Source organism: Lolium rigidum, chromosome 4 (genome assembly GCF_022539505.1).
Source record: "Lolium rigidum isolate FL_2022 chromosome 4, APGP_CSIRO_Lrig_0.1, whole genome shotgun sequence".
Lineage (NCBI taxonomy): Eukaryota > Viridiplantae > Streptophyta > Magnoliopsida > Poales > Poaceae > Lolium > Lolium rigidum.
The window spans coordinates 121,845,593-121,850,674 of record NC_061511.1 but is presented as its reverse complement, the minus strand read 5'-3'; the positions used below and the strand labels follow the sequence as shown (position 1 = coordinate 121,850,674).

Here is a 5,082-nt window from a genome sequence, read left to right as displayed (position 1 = left end):
GGACATATCGATCTAGCGGCGCGTGGGATGACCGATTTCCCCCAAGTCGGTCGCCCGATGCCTAGCGTTGTCTTTACCAAAACACTTTCCGGAATTAGCGCTTGGTTCATCGTATATAGGCTAGATCCGATTTTTCCGGCCATTTCTCCTGTGCACAGTGATCCAACGTCTGAAAAATCCTGAGCTCCGAAAGCAAACAAGTGAACCAAAGCGGGGCCTAAGTGGTTGCACTCACCTGGTATCTTTGCCAGCAACACTCTGGTTAATTGCAGTGGAATTCTTGATGCAACAGCACATTAAACAATTCTAATATATTTTCAGGAAACTAAATGATTTATCACAGAGCCTATATATCATTCACTGGGACAAGATCTTCTGATCAACTACCAGAGACCGCAAACGTGTTGCCTTTTTATTGTATATATATCTTAAGTTACATGTTGCATGTACTGTTTAGCCCTTGACAGATAATACAAAGAATAAGAGCATAAGATAGTACAAATGAAAAATACTAAAAAGTTTACAAACATTACTGCAATGACATTGTTCCACAATTGACAATCTTTAGGATAATTTGGCTATTGTCTATTTTATCAGTCAGTTACCGCAATATGTTCTCCTACTATTAGTCTTTGGCAGTAAAACTGACATACTTGAGGATCTAAAACAGCATTTACAGAATTAATAACTGTGCTATTTTCAGGTGTGTCTGTGTAGGTTCAAAAACTCTGCACAGAGGTCACCTCACTTCAGGTAGTCTGTTAGCTTGCTTATTGTGATAAGTCTAAATGCTTCGGAGAGGTAGGCCTGGGTATGTGCTGATATCTCTTGCGCCACAGATCGCATTGAAGGCCTGGATTCAGGATTTACCCTGGTGCAAGCAAGTGCTATCCTCACGATGAACACAACTTCTTCAGCAAGCTGTTCTGTTGGAGGATCCAAACGCTGGTCCAGTATGTCCTTGAGGAGTAAATCATCTTCTTGAGATGAGGAGATGGCCGGCAGAGAGGTTAGCAAGTCACCAGGGTGCTTCCCCATCATGACCTCCAGTGCAACAACACCAAAGCTATAAACATCGCACTTCTCAGTTACCCTCATTGTGTATGCAAACTCTGCAAGAAGAAAACGAGAACTGACATATGTTAGTGTGCTGCTCCAATATGACACTGCCAAGTAGTATCCGAATTTAGCGGAATTTGAAAATATGCAATGACATTCCATCCAAATTACACAAACATTAGCAAGGTTGCTGACACTACTAGTTAATTCTTTGATCGAAATTTCTCAAGTATTTAGAACAGAAGTGCCTAGAAGCATCTACAATATTGTCTCGTTATATCCTGCAGCACCAGTTCTTTTGAGAAAGCTTACTGCTATCACGTAATTAGTACATAGTCCTTTATTGAAAAAATTAGTGGATAGTCCATTTATATGTCCCATTGCAAAAACATATAGTATTGCATACATAAGAAATGTACCTGGAGCCATGTAGCCATACGATCCTGCCACGGAAGTCCAGTTTGTAGAAGCAGACCCAAGTAACTTTGCGGTGCCAAAATCACACAACCGTGGCTCGAAGTCCGATTCAAGCAGGATATTATTCAAAGTGATATCTCGGTGAACGATGGGTGGGTTGCAGTCATGATGCAAGTAGGCCAGGGCATGAGCAACCCCTTGGATTACCTTCATCCTCACGTCCCAGTCCAGCTTCTTTTTGCCGTCCTCCCCGTACAATGTCTTCGCCAAGCTGCCCCTTTCCAGGTACTCGTACACCAGATACATGTAGTCACCACTAGTGCAGAAGCCATGGAGTTTGACGATATTCCGGTGGCGAACCTCTGTCAGCGCCTTAATCTCATTCTCAAAACTCTTTTGTTCACGTCCGATATGTCGCCTGTCTCGGCGACATGGAACCGCTTGACAGCCACAACCTGCCCACTTGCAAGCTCAGCTCTGTACACGGTCCCAAACCCTCCTTTACCAATGCAGAAGATTTCGTTGAAGTTGTCTGTGGCATTCACGATGTCAAAGAATGTGAACTTTCCCTCCTTTTCCCAAATCATGGACTCAAAAGCATCATTGCTGTTAGCCTCCAGCACTTTCGGCTCACGAGGCCTCCTTCTGTATATCAGTATGAGGCAAGCAGCAATGGCTGCAAGTAACACAACCCCCACAACTGATACAACTGATGCAATGACTATTTTCTTGTGATGCCCTGAAGATGCACTGCTTGAACTGTGGTCACAAGAAGCTATGCCTTGCACATTACCACAGAGCCCCGAATTCCCAATGTAGGCATCAGCTGATGTGTTCTGGATAGAAGGTATCTCACCGGTGAGTCGATTGTAAGAGAAATCAACTGTTTCAAGGCTTCTCATGTCAGAAAACCCTTGTGGTATTGAACCACTGAGATCGTTGTAGCGACAGGTTCAGTTTCTGCAAAGTTCTCAGCTTCACAAGATTCGAGGGGATGACACCCGACAATGAGTTACTGCTCAGATCAAGAAGGATCTGCAACTGAGCCAGATTGCCCAGCTCATCTGGTATCTTCCCAGACAACATATTCTTGCTCATATCAAGAAACAATAGATCACCAAGCTTGCCAATGCCCACAGGTATCGTCCCCATGAGCAAGTTCCCGGACAAATCGACTGACCGTAGCTTGGAATTGTTGCCCAAACTTGCCGGAATTGACCCCGAGATGGCGTTATGGCTAAGATTGAGACTGAACAAGAGGCCGAGATGGCCCAGCTCAGATGGAACACCTCCTGTGAAATTATTCGCAGCCAAGTTGAGGTTCTGTAAGCTCGTCATGTTCCCAAATGCCGCTGGAATGCTGCCGGATAAGCGATTACCATCCATCTCCAGGCTCGTCAAATTGGTGCATTCCCCCCAGTCCGACGATAGCCGGCCGGTCAGCTTGTTCCCGGAGATATCCAGGTAGTTCAAGTTGTGGTGGACACCGAACGCCTCCGAGATGTCACCCGTGAAGTGGTTCCCTTCCAGCCGCACCCGGTACAGGTCCGTGCAGTTCTTGAGGCACGGCGGCAGCGTGCCGCTGAACTTGTTGAGGTTCGCCGTGAAGTTCTGCAGGGCGAGGCCATCACACAAGCTCTGTGGCAGTTCGCCAGAGAAACTGTTGTTTGCGAAGCTCGCATCGGTAAAGCTCAGTCCCTTCCCGAGGTCCGGTGGCAGGGTGCCGCTGAAGTGGTTGTCAAACAGAGCGAGGTAATTGAGATTTCTGAGCGCTGTGATGGAGGTGGGCAGCTCGCCTTCCAGCTGGTTGGTGTTGACGTCCAAGACTTGCAACGCCGTCATGTTGCCGATCTCTGGCGGGATCGAGCCGGTGAGCTGGTTGAAGAAGAGCGCCAGCCTCGTGAGCTGCGTGAGGTTGCCGAACGAGCTGGGGATCGGTCCCGTGAGCTGGTTCACCGACAAATCCAATTCAATCAGGTTCACCAGCAAGCCGAGCTCAGCGGGGATAGAGCCGGTAAGGTTGTTGCTGAAGAGATACAAGATTTTCAGCTTGGTCGGATTGCCGAGCTCCGGTGGAATCATCCCGTTGAACGAGTTGTTCTGCACCTGGAACGATATGAGCTCTGGCCAATTCGTGAACAAAGGCGGCGGAATATGACCGCTGAGTTTGTTCGACGATATGCCAAACTCCTGCATCTTGCGCATCCCGGCAAACGCCGCCGGCAGGACACCGGTGAGTTGGTTCCCGGACGCGTCCATGAAAGTGAGGTTGGCAAGGTTGCCCAGCTCCGGTGGAATTGTGGAATCCAACCCGGCGCTCTTAATGTCAAGGCGTTGTAGCATCCGCAGCTGGCCAAGAACCGACGGGATCCGACCGCCGAGCTGGTTGCTGCCGAGTTCAAGAACTCTGAGCTGGGACATCGACCCAAGGAAATCGGGGATGCCCCCTGTCAGATTGTTGGAGGCAATCCGCAGGTCCTGGAGCTTCCCAAGCTTCGACAGCGACGCCGGTATCCGGCCGGAGAAGGTGTTGATGGACAGGTTGAGGTGCATGAGGTTGGGGAGCTGCTCCGGCAGCGAAGCCGGTATCTGCCCGGAGAAGAGGTTCTGCGACAGGTCGAGGTAGGTGACGTTGCCGCTCTGGAGGACGAACTCCGGGAAGCTGCCGCCGAGGTAGTTGAGGTAGAGCGACATGAAGGTGACAGTGGGCATGGGCGAGAACCTGCTGTAGTCCGTCATGTTGAGGAAGTTGGAGCCCAGGTCGAAATGCTTGATCCTGGGGAGCCTGGTGAGCTGGGGCGGGATGGCGTCGGCAAGGTTGTTGTTGTAGAGGCGGAGCTCGACGAGGCCGGAGAGGTCGCCGAGCTGCGGCGGGATGGCGCCGTCGAACCCGTTGCTGCCGAGGTCGAGCGAGGCGAGGGAGCGCAGGCGCGAGAGGCTCGCCGGGATAGGGCCGACGAAGTTGTTCCCGTTGAGGTCGAGCCTGGCGAGCGCCGGGAGCGCCGCGGCGTCGAACGCGTCGAGCGTGCCGCCGATGCCGAGGCCCCGGAGACTGAGCGACTCGACGCGGGTGGCGGCGGCGTCACAGGTCACGCCGTACCAGGAGCAGGGCGACGAGGCCTTGGTCCAGCTGGACAGCGCGGCCGCGTCGGTGAGGTTGGCCTTCCAGGCCAGGAGCGCCGAGGCCTCCGACTCTATCGCGGCATTGGCGGCGCTGGCAGAAGCCAAGAGGACGAGGAGCGGGAGGAAGAGGAGGAGGATGCCTGCGGGGGCAACTTCTGGCGTCGGCATTGGGTGACGGAACGGAGCGCGCCGTCAGGGAGGGGAGAGGCGGGGACGCCGGGATCGGGAGGGGAGGGGAGTGGCGAGCAGCGCGAGGGGGAGGTCAGATTTAGCTATGCCGGCGGCGCGGCTGGTTAATGGGCGGCTTGGTTGACTCCAGTCGACAAGTACTACTTGTGGGCCCCCTCCATGTGTACGGTGGTGCGGTGTAGTGTAGTTTTTTGACAAAAAAATGTTGAACATGGGAAACTTTCTTATGTACATTTTACAAATAGGACCTCAAAGAAAAATCAAAATGCAACAAGACCCATTCATTTTGCGCAA

General features: G+C 51.6%; 1 pseudogene; it reads right to left on the bottom strand.

Moving 5' to 3' along the window:
* Positions 1 to 389: 389 nt before the first annotated feature.
* On the bottom strand, positions 390 to 4,782 carry LOC124705484 (annotated as a pseudogene).
* Between the last annotated feature and the right edge of the window lie 300 nt (positions 4,783 to 5,082).